The sequence below is a fragment of the Neovison vison genome, chromosome 10 (genome assembly GCF_020171115.1).
Source record: "Neovison vison isolate M4711 chromosome 10, ASM_NN_V1, whole genome shotgun sequence".
In the NCBI taxonomy this organism is placed as follows: domain Eukaryota; kingdom Metazoa; phylum Chordata; class Mammalia; order Carnivora; family Mustelidae; genus Neogale; species Neogale vison.
In genome coordinates, this window is record NC_058100.1 from 31,725,516 (window position 1) to 31,737,450 (window position 11,935).

An 11,935-nucleotide genomic window follows, 5' to 3' on the forward strand; every position below is an offset into this window, starting at 1 on the left:
CAGCAAACTCCATGTCTACCTGCACCGCACCTTCCTGGCTTTGGGCAGCCCTGGGAAGTCTCTGCAGCCCCGGGGTTTCTGCTTGGACACCAAGAAAGGGTGACACCAAGCCCCGGAGTGATGTTCCGGAGAAGAGAGGCCATCACGCGTTGCAGCAATGCGCCTGGGGTTCAGAAAGTGAGGTCCTGTCCTTCCCTTGCTCAGAAACCTTCCGTGGCTCACCGTTGCGCACAGAACGAAGTCCTACCCGACCAGGAGGACACCCCCACTTCCTGGCCTCAGCCCGCGCTCCCAGCTTCAGGTCCCTTTGTCATCCCGGGAGCGGCCAACACGTCAGTGGACCCTCCCAGCCCTCTGCCTTCCCCGTGCCTGAGACGTCCTTCTCTGGTCAGCCCAGTCTGTGTCAATCCTGCCCATCCCCCGAGGACTGGCCAGAGGGCCCGGTCAAACACCCAGTGTGCTTCGGCACACGCGACCTTGCCCGGCTGCCTGCCTTCCCACGGGTCCTGCCTCTGTTCTGGAGCTCGCCCCACCCGGCCGCGTTTTTGTTTGCCTGTGAGCCTGTCTCTCCCCCACTAGACTGTGAACCCTTGAGGGCGAGGGCTAGCCTTCTGTCTTTGTACCCCGCGGCACCTGGAACTGTGCCTTGTCCCGAGTAGGTGCCCAATAAACGGAGTGCAGTTGGTGTGCCGTGCCTATGTGCTAGAATGACAGCTGTGGGGCCCGTGGGGAGGCAGAGCTCGGAGATGCGTGTCAGGCACACGCTAGTAGGTCAGTGTGGGGAGCCCAGAACGTGCTGGGTGATCCCCCAGGCCCCCTGTCTGAGCCACAGCCCATCCCAGCGATGGATGCCGTGGAGACAGCGTGGGCTCGAGCCATTCCTTCCAAATACCGCTCCATGGATCCCCTGTGCCACGTGACCAGGAGCGCCTGTTGGAGCACAGCTCTGGGCACGCTCCATCCCTCCTGGATAAGAATCTTTAGGGTCCGAGTCCAGGAATCCGCGTGCCGACAAGTGCCCTGGAGGTCAGCTGCAGAGCCAGGTTTGGAGCCGACTTGCCTGGCACAGAGAAACGGAGCCGTAAGTGCTGCAGGAGCCTCATTCCAGGCGGGAGTTCAGCCTCCGCCGCAGCGAGGGCCGGTGCTACAGCAGGCCCGGAGCCGGTGCGCAAAGTCAGTGTTTCTCGGTTTGCCTTTTCCCTTTTGTACCGCTGCGGGCTGTGCGGGTACCGCTCGGAGGAAGCTTCAGACCTGCGTGATGCCTGGCTCTCCCAGACCGTTACAAGCCTGCGGACAGAGTCGTCCCTTGGGCGTCCCTGAAGGCGTGGGAGAGGGTTCTGCTTGAAGCCTGTGGGGAGCCCACGCACGCCGACTGCACACCCAGCCGTAGTCTGGGTGTCCACACAGCACGCCACTGAGTCCCTGGCTCTTTCCCCAGGCGAGGGACCCCTCGCCATCTCTGCAAGATGCTATTTTGGTAAGTTTGCAAAAGCAGCCGTTTCTTGTCTGTTAGAACTTCAGGCAATGGTAGCCTCCAGCTACCCAGGAGGCCTGGCAAGGGCCCTGCCCTGGTCACTGAAGCTGTTGTTCATGCGCCCGCAGCTCAGCAAGCTCAGTGAGGTCCACGGACTGGTCTCTCCTCTTGCCCTTTCTGCCCCCCTCCCCACGGCCAGGACTGGACAGGAAACGTGGCCCAGGTCAGAGCAGAGAGAAGCCGATCACCTTCTGCTTTTTCCATTCATCTTGCTCAGGGGATTGGGTCCTCTGCACAGCGACAGCGTAAGCCTCAGCCGAGTCTGGGGTGGTTGCACGTCATTGGCCAGGAACCCGCGATGGTTGTGAAACACGGGACACGACAGCTGGTTCTGCCCCGAGGGCCTCTCCTTGCGCGGTGTCCCCAGTGCAGCCAGAGCTGTGTGCTTTCTGGTGGTTTCTCCAGATAGTGCAGGCTCATTTCTGCCTGGGAGAGCAACCCTTGGTTGCTGAAGTCATTTTAATGAATGACGGAGCCTCTGACGTCCTAGACAAACTTTGGAGCTTTTGTACCGGCTCCTTGCTCAGCTGCCCTCCTCACCCAGCTCCTGAACAACACTGATGCCACGCCAGGGATTCAGGCCTGTCGCGATGAATTTTAGAGAAACTTAAACCCCTCCCGAATGAGGCATGTGGACGTCGATTGAGCGTCTGGCTCTTGGTTTCCGCTCAGGTCGTGATCTCAGAGTTGTGACACGGAGCCCTGCTTTCAGCTGTGTTCAGCATGGGGTTTGCTGGGGGTTCTCCCCTTTTCCCTCTGCCCCTTCCCCTGCACTCTCTCTCTCAAATCAATACATAAATCTTAAAAATAAAACCGAAATAGTTAATACAATTCTTTGAGCCAAGCCTGGTGTGTGAAGGTGTCCCCCTGGTCTGTGAAGGTGTCTTCCCTTGTGGGACCTTTGTGTGGTCTGTGTGGCTCCACCAGCCCTCCCCTTTCCAGGTGAGTCAGCCTTGTCACCAAACACCTCAGCCCAGCATACCTAGGCCAGGTGCTTCCAGATGCTTCCTGTCACTCAGTGGGCCACCCAGGTTTGTTAGCACGCGTGACTGGTCTAGCCTAGGAAGGGGGCGGAGATCATCCCATGAGGTAATGACTTTCCCATTGGAGGATCCAACATACTGGCTAGATCCTGTGCAAAGCCCAAGTCCCGCTCCAGCTGGGCAGACATCTCTCCCCGACTCGTAGAGACTCTGGGCCATGGAGATGCGCAGGGTCCTACTGGGGACACGCTCATTGTCCCACTGCTTGGCTTGTCTGCCTGGTAATGCCTCACGCATCTTGGTTCTTGGGCTGCTGTTAGGGTCTTGGATCTCGAGTACCACAGTGTGCAGAAGGGCCTGCGAGGGAAACCACCGTCTCCATTAGCAGAGTCGCACACGGATCCTCGTCGGCTGGCAGTGGAGGGAGAACGTTCTGTGAGGAGCAGCACTTAGACTTTGTAGCTTCTGGGTTCCTGATGCCTCTTTCAAAACCACCACAGCCTCTGCTGCACCGGGCTCTGGGGCCGGCTTGGGGGGATGCGTGACCACTGCGTAGAGGTCCTCAAACCAAGCTGTGGTGCCTTTTTTCCTAACGGCTTTGTGCCCACAGAGGGAGGCTGAGCATGGCAAGCCCCTCCGTCCGGAGCACTCGCTAGAACTCAGCTTACGATCCTGGGAGTCTGCTGGGAAACCACTTGTATTGAGATGTAAGACTCCGGAAGTAAACAAACCTCAAAATGAGGTTTTACACGTACATCTGCTTGTAAAACCCCCAACGAGATCAAGACATCCCCGAAGGCTCAGCCCGAGACAGACACTCGCTGGTCAGCCTGGTGCACGTCAGTCTGGCTCTTGACCTTCATGAGTGGGAGGCGGAGGTGGAGACTCATCCGTGTCTGAACGCTGCGTCTTTGGTGCCTCATCTAGCTCCCGTCCAGCCCTCCATTCTGCAAGATTGTCCTTACACTCATTAGTTAAAATACCCTCAGTAGATAATTCAGTTCTTTGATATCCAAACCAAGACTGATGCCCGGGAGAAAGCAGGCATTTTTCTTCCGTGGTTTCCCACCTTCTCCCCGGACCACGAGCAGACAGACTGTCCACCTCCTCGCTGAGGCTTTCTCTCTCCCTCCCCCCGAATGACAACCGCATGGCAAAGCCACATGGTAAGCCCAACCCCTGCACCCTTCTGGTTCTTGTGGGATTGTTGCAAGGTTTCGGGAGGCATTTATAGTGGCCGATTCTCTTTCCAGAAGAGAAGACCTTGGTTTGGCGTCACTGATGCGTGGAGTCGGTCGCAGTAGGTGATCTGAAAGCCAATGAAGAAGGACTCCCGGAAGTATGTATGTCTGCGGCCTGACCGACTCCAGTTCTTTTCCCAATTTGTGCTTCTTTTGGGTTAGGACAAAAACCCTTTTTATTATGCAACTATTATCTGTGGTGAATAAGTCAATTTTCGGTTGCTTCCAGGGCCGCAGGCAACAGGAGTTATAGTGTTGGTCAGCCAGCACTGAAAGCAGTTCCTGAGACGAGGACGTCGGCTGGAGGCGAAGAGGTTACGGACGACCGCAGGAAACCTGGCTGGCGGTCGGCGGCCGACAGACAATAAGCACAGATTCTAGTTCTAGTTCCGGCCCATCCACATTTAAGGGGGAGGGAATGTGGACGCGCCCTTTGGAGAGTAGGCATGCCAAAGCCATGCTGGGAGAAGAGAACGTGACACGTGGCCTTTATTGAAAAAGACCTACCTGCCACAGTAGCCCAGCCTTGTTTTTATTTTATTTTTTTATTATTTATTTTTAAAATATTTTATTTATTTATTTGACAGAGAAAGACAGAGAGAGGGAACACAAGCAATGGGAGTGGGAAAGGGGGAAGCAGGCTCCCTGCTAAGCAGAACCCTATGCAGGGCTCGATCCCAGCACCCTGAGATCATGACCTGAGCCGAAGGCAGATGCCCCATGACTGAGCCCCCGCGTCCCCTCCAGTCTTGACTGAATGTCACTTTTGCCATTTGGGGTTGCTTGTTCCCAAGTGTTGAACCAGTGCTAAGTCCAGAGCCTCAGGTCCAAGGTTTTAGACTAACTGACCCTAAATCCACCATCTCAGCTCAAAGGTTTTAACTACGAAGGGAGAACTTTTCTCCCACTTGGAAACCAGAAAAGGTGGATCATCTTCCATGCAGTTCTTCCTGTGTCCAGCGGCGGGCTTTCCCAAGTTCCGTCTTTCATGGACAATGTCATGTTTTGAAGGTCAGGGTTCCTATAACTGCCTCAGTTTTATCTTTTTAGGCATCTTTCTGCCGCACTGAAAGAAGATTCCCCCAGAACAGCGGCTATCCATCCTTGTATTTTAACAACAAACACGGACACCGTTCGAGGTAGAGGCTCACTGAGTGTTTTTGAGTGGAAATGATCTCCTTTCTTCTATTTTGACCTCTTGCTTTTGTCCTTTATTAAGTATCCATTCATTCTTGCTGACTGCATTATTTTATCTTGGATTTTTTTTTAAAGTTATTTGTTGTTTAAAGACCCCCTGACATTCCTGGCGAGAAAGGCCTGTAGCTATCCAATAACTTAGTAATGAGTTTAGCATTTATATGATTCTGTGTATTTGCAAAGCAGCAAACACCAGTATTTCAGTGTAAGGCACTTACAGGGTAGCAGGTAGAGAAGCATGTCCCTGGGTCTGTGACCCTTTGGGGAGACACTTCCCGTGCTGCTCTACCCGTATCTCCTCCCTCCAGTGCTCCCAGCGTGGGCACTGAGAGCCCTTCGAAAATCTGTGGCCTCCGGGGTTGTGCTGGGCTTGGGGCTCTAGGGTTGTTCCCCTCCGTCCTGGCTGGGCACTGCCTGTTGTCCTGCCCACGAAGCTGTGGGGTCCGTGTCTTTCTGATGCACTTTGTACCTCTAACCCGTGAAGACTGGGGGATGAAGGCAGAGGAGAGTGTATTGAAAATAAGGGTTCAGGAGCGCCAGGTGGCTGCGTCGGTGGAGCTTCGGACTCTTGATCTCAGCTCAGGCCCTGATCTCAGGGCCTCGAGTTCAAGCCCCGGGTTGGGCTCCATGAGGGGCGCTGAGCCTCCGCAGGGAAACGTGAGGAGTAAGAACCGGGACGGTCTAGGAGCGCGGCCGCCGCCCCGGGGCTCCCTCCGGCCGCACGTCCGGCCGCGCTCGCTGTCACCCGCTGTCCTCGCCGGAGACAGAGGCTCTCGGTCCCTGTGTTCCCGCCAGAGCCGCCCCGTGGGCTGTCGGGCTCGACGTCCGTCCTCGGGTCTCCTCCGGCGACGCACGGCCTTTCCCGCCGGAGCGTCCCGCGCCCGGTGCCGTCCGTGTCCGCCACGAGCGCACGGACCCCGCGGGGAGCGGACCCGACGCCGGTTCCCACGGCCGCGCGGAGGTCCGGGCCCTGGACGCGCGGCCGGTTCAGCCCGAGTGTCCGGCGCTGCCCGAGACCGTCGCGGTCCCCCCGGGCCCGTCGCACGCGGCCTCGCCGCCTCCGGAGCGGATCCCGACGGCAGCGGCGCGCGCCGGACACTCGTGTCCCCGCCGCGGGCTCCGGGGCGAGCGGCTGAGCTGACGACGGCGACGCCGCTGGAGGGATGACGTCCCGGGACACGAGGGACGCGACTCGCGCCGCGGCGGCTCCGGGGCTCCGAGGCCCTTCGACCGTCGGAGCCGCGCGGCCTCCACACGCGCCCCCGACGGACGCCCCCGACGGACGCCCCGACGGATGACCTGGTGCGCGACCGTGAACCGCGGGGGCGTCGGGCCGGGCCGGACTCCGTCGGACGAAACCCTGGGACACGCGGCCCCGGGCCGGTCGCCGCCCTCGCGGCCTCCCCAAGCGCGGGGTGCGCGGGTCTCGCGTCCGCGGAGGAGCGGCCGGTGCGCGGCGGTGTCTGCCCGGGAGCGGACGAGGCCCGCGAGCCCCGGGTCCGAGCGGCTGCGGCGCCGTTGCCCGACGCGGACTCGCGGGCGGATCCCTCCGGTGCTTGCGTGTTCTGGACGTTTCTGCCTCTTAAAGATTTTATTTATTCATGTGACTCAGAGCGAGAGAGCGAGGGAGGGACAGAGGGACAGAGCACAGGCAGGGGAGCGGCGGAGAGAGGCGGACGCAGGCTCCCCGCCGAGCAGGGCGCCCGACGCGGGGCTCCATCCCGCGACCCGGCACCATGGCCTGAGCCGAAGGCAGACGCCCCGCATCTGAGCCGCGCGCCCCGCAGGCGCCCGAGGACGCGTCTGGAGCAAGCGGGGATGTAACTTGTCACTTCATCCTCCTGGGCAGGAACATCCCGGACGGAGGAGTCACGCGAGTGTGGACGGTCATAGGTCTTCATCCCCCCTGCTGCGGGGCGGGCGGCCGTTCTGCCAGGCGGACCTGGTACGTGGACTCCGTGCCAAGTGGGGGGCGCCTGAGGGCACGGGGCGCAGCAGTGGATCTGGTCAACAGAGACCCCTCTTCAGGGAAGCCGCCCCAGATTCCAGAGTAGATGCAAACTAGAAGGAAAGGACGGTGACACTCACGAACGTGTGTGCTGGACGCTCACGGGCACAGGCCCTGCCGGGCGCGGTGTGGGGACAGCGAGTCCGCCCACCGGAGGGAGACAGGCGGGGCTGGCGCTGCAGCCAGCCTGCACGATCAGTGGGCGCTGAGGCCACGGCGTGGACGTCGGGGGCAGAGCCGGAAGCCTTCACCAGGCGGGGCTGACCCTGTGTGTGACCGCGACATCTGTCCCTAGTCCTCCAGCCGCCGGATGGACGTCGTAGTCGGCCACACGCTGTGAAACCTGGAGGACATGGAGTGCGTCCCCCAGAGCAAAGCCAAGGCCAGACTGGACTTTCCCAGGAATCCCCGAGAAGCGACCAGTGCTCCCACTGGCAGGAGTCAAGCAGCTAGAAAGGTATTGGGATTGGGGCCAGCGCTGTCCCCGAGTGATCCCTCAAGGCCTCCTGCAGCAAGAGGGCGGTTGAGGGGGTCTACATGAAGTGATTCGCAGCTGGCAGACGCTTCTCCTGTCGTTCTGTGTACGACCCTGGCTGGCTGTCCTCCACCAGCGAGCACACCTGTCCCTGGGGCCCGATCTCCTGGTGGATCAGGATCACGTCTCTACAGTTTCAGGATGTGGGGCCTCCAGGCCCCGCCAGGAGGGCTCTCCCGGTAGGAGGACACTCTGCTGCAGAGCCGCACATGCTCCCCAGCTTTGCCATTGGCCTGTGAGCCCTGCTCCGTGCGCAGCTGCTTGAGCCCCAGTGCCACGGGGCTCTGGGATGTCGTGGTCCCAGCGCTCCTCAGCGGCCAGGCGTGGGTGACATCTGGGGAGGCTCCGTGGTCCAGGACCACGGAGAAGATGCTCTAAGATGCCTCTTAGCACAGGGCGGAGGGGCAACCCAGTAGGCAGCTTCCCAGTGTTCCAGAGGAAAGACCGCCTGGTCGCCTGCTCCCAAATTCAAGACCGTAGGCAAATTCAAGACCGAAGCCAGGCAGGGGTCCGCACACGGGTCCAGAGACGGGACGGGCAGGATCGTGGGGGGAGCGTAACCGGAGCGGGCGGTTGGGTAATGAGAGGAAAAGGCTGTGACTCCGGGGTGAGGTGAGTTGAAATCGGGCCCGCCTGTATTTCACACCTTTCGTTCCGAGCCTGCGAGAGGGGGCAGAGTTACCTTCCCCGCAGCCTCAGTGTGGAATCCGTCGCGTTCTGCCGTGTCCTCTGGGAGCGCCGGACGTCGGCTCTGGTCATGCCACCTGTTTTCTTCCCTCTGCGGCCCGCTGCCCCTTTAAAGAAGTCTTGGGATTCTCTGGTCTCTGAGGAGAGGGCCCTGGGTACACAGGTCACGGCCCACTTATCTCTGGATGATGTCCAGCATGAAGCAGAACCAACCAGAGTCTCCACAAGCCCTGAACTCGCTCCCCGAACCTTCCCCGTCGGTGCGCATCACCGCGTCCTGTCCCACACGCTTACACGCATCGGCTTTGCTGATCCATAACTTGTAGAAGTTCGTGTTTTTGAGAGAAAATGGTATTTGACCTGGAAGACCGTAGAACCATCCGTGCGATAAGCTGTAGACAGGAAAGGCCGGTGAAGACGCAGGTTCAGAGCAGACCCGTGTTCTCAGGTGGAATAAATGTGTGGGGAGAAGAGAGGCGCGGCGGGGGTCTCCGAGGTTCCCCAGAACCGCCCCCTGGCCCTCGCCCAGCCCTGAAACTCTGAGGAGGGGTTTAGACCCCCCACGTAAGTTCTGGGAAATTTGTATCCGACTAGCATGTGAGCCAGTGAACTCCTCTCCCTCAGACGGTGTCCAAAGGGGTCCTCGGTCCTGACCGCCCGGCAGGAGGCTGGCAAAGGGCCTGGCAGCTGCCACCCCCGCCTTTGCTGGGGAAATTGCTGAACGCACGCCCTTCGCTCCATGTGGGTGAATCACAGCGTCGCTCCTGGTGCAGCTGAGAACCTCGGCAGGACGCAAGCCAGGCCCTGGGCCCTCTTTCCCGTGCGTCTGGAGTTCAGTCTTCAGGGTCCGGTTCAACTTCAGGTCTTTCAACTGAAGAGCGGTGACCCTGTGGCCGAGGAGGGCGGCCTTCTGCCCCGGGGTCCTCCGTGTCACACTCTCCCCCCCGCATACAGGGAAATCCAGGCAGCTGGGAGAGGGGCAGAGGGACGGAGAGAAGACGAGGGGGGAGAAGGAGTGCTGGAAAACCCAAGGCGTCTGAAGAATTTCCGGTTTCTCCAGCAATCCCCCATCTCCCGGCCTCCGAGAGGTGGGAGCCCAGCTTCAGGCGGTGCCGGTTTGCAAGCCCAGGTGGGCGTCCCACGGACCAACACCACCCCAGCCGTCCGTCACTTTTCACTTCCCCGACTCTCCTGGGCCCCGCTCACCCTCCCCATTCCCTCAGACACCCAGGAACTTCTGCGCAAGTCGAAGGACAGTCAGCTCGTGCCGGAGTCTTTGCCCTCCTGGTTCAGTCCATCAGGTAGTGTCCGCCTCTGTTCACCTTTGCCGCTTGTCTCTGTCGGTGCCGCCAAGACTGTTCTGGCATTTTTGCGCCGTGCCAGGTCGGCTGTGGGCAGCAGCCCACACCTGCTGCTTTGAGCCACGTTTGCACACCCTTTCTTTGTGCAATCAACTTAAAAACTAGCGGGCTCTAGTCTCATCTCGGAGAAGTCTGAATTTTCCCCTGTTTGGTGATTTTTGGATGCGGTCCTGCCACCGAACCCATGATCCATCTTTCCCAGCCTCTGCTGTGTGAAATTTGGTCACCACGTCTCAGTCTTCTTCCCAGGTATGAACAGAAGTAGTCACAGGACACAGACTGTGAGCGTTGTAACCGCCAGAAACCATCTTCCAGGATAAGAGACAGTTTCTGTCTTAACTCTCAGTTCACTAGAGAATGGAATTACACCTTCCTGACCCCGATCCTCCCGATGAAGTCAAGTTCAGAGCATTATTGCTAAAGGTTCGAGGAAGTCTGGTGTGAGCGTTCCCCGTTTTGTTTCCATACGGGACACACACCAGGCGCTCCTGGAGCTTTGGACTCGCAGGCGGATGGACTGCAAACAACTGTCGGACGTATGTTTGGTTAAATTAGCTTTAGTATTTTCCCTTGCGCGTTTGTGTGTGGCTGGGTCACGGGTCCTGTCCAGCCCTTCCTAAGGAACCATGCGCATCACCGGGATGGCTCCTGTCTCCTGGAGATTTCTGGGCACGGATTGAACTATGATTCCACTCAGAACTCTGTGTAGGGGCTTGAGGAGCCCCGAGGGGATCACAGACTTGGTTTCCCTCCTCTGCCTTCATCCATTCACTAGGGGAGTCTTTGGCGGAGGTGGGGGGGTGTGGGATTCAGGCAGAAAAAATCACTGAGGCCATTTGGAAAGTTCTGTGGGCGCCTGGGTGGCTCCGTCGATTGAGCGTCTGCCTTGGGCTGGGGTCATGATGCCAGGGTTCTGGATCGAGTCCGGCATCGGGCTCGCTGCTCAGCGGGGAGCCTGCTTCGCCCTCCCTCTGCTGCTGTCTCCCTGCTTGTGCCCGCTCTGACAAACAAAATACAATCTTAAAAACAATTACAGTAATGAAAAAAAGGAAAGATCTGTGGGGAGTGGGCAAGTGGGGGCCACCCCGACTTCGCCCTGGTGAGGACTCGGGGCAGGATTGGGTTTTCTGTCTCTGGGTATGTACGGTCGACCTCCTGAAGTCAGCCGTGACCCAGAGCTCTGCACGGTCCCTCGCCCCGTCTCCACGCAGCCCTGGGCCCGGGAGCCAGTCTTCACCTGGAGCCACCACCACGGACTGGGAGAGCCTGCAGGGCCAGCCTCCCGCCGCCCCGGCCTCTCCCCCGCCGCCCCGGCCTCTGTCCCGCCGCAACCCCGACGCTGGACACCAGGTGGCAGCACAGCCCGCCGCACCAGCGCACGCCCCGGCCTCTGTCCCGCCGCAATCCCGACGCTGGACACCAGGTGGCAGCACAGCCCGCCGCCCCGGCCTCTCCCCCGCCGCCCCGGCCTCTGTCCCGCGGCCCCGGCCTCTCTCCCGCCGCCCCGGCCTCTACCCCGCCGCCCCGGCCTCTGTCCCACCGCAACCCCGACGCTGGACACCAGGTGGCAGCACAGCCCGCCGCACCCGCGCCCGCCGCCCCGGCCTCTCCCCCGCCGCCCCAGCCTCTGTCCCGCCGCAATCCCGACGCTGGACACCAGGTGGCAGCACAGCCCGCCGCACCCGCGCCCGCCGCCCCGGCCTCTCCCCCGCCGCCCCGGCCTCTGTTCCGCCGTAATCCCGACGCTGGACACCAGGTGGCAGCACAGCCCGCCGCCCCGGGCCTCTCCCCCGCCGCCCCGGCCTCTGTCCCGCGCAACCCCGACGCTGGACACCAGGTGGCAGCACAGCCCGCCGCCCCCGCGCCCGCCGCCCCGGCCTCTGTCCCGCCGCAATCCCGACGCTGGACACCAGGTGGCAGCACAGCCCGCCGCCCCGCGCCCGCCGCCGAGCGTCAGGGAAGGCGGCGCTGCGGATTGTCGGTCCGGAGGGCGGACGCGGCAGACGGCAGCTCTGAAGACGGCAGTCGGGGCAGCTGAGCCGCCGCCGGGACCTAAGCTGCCATTCCTTATGTTCCGTCACGGAACGCGTCTGGGGACGGTCCACGCAGCGCGGCCCTGGTGCCCGCCGCTGACCCCGGAGGCCGGCGCGGTGCGAGGACGCGGAGCGGGCGCCCCCGACGCCCCTTCTCCCGCGGCGCGGCCGTTGAACGCGAACATTTCCCGGAAATCTGCCGGCCGCGGAGGAGGTCGTTGCGCGCCCGAGGGAGGTCGCCGGGCCTGCGGCGCTCGCGGGCGCCCCGGCGCGGTGTGTGGCCGCAGACGGGGTCAGGAGGGGCTTCCCCGCAGACCGCCGGTGCCGACCCCACTGCGCCCGGCCCGCCCGGAGGA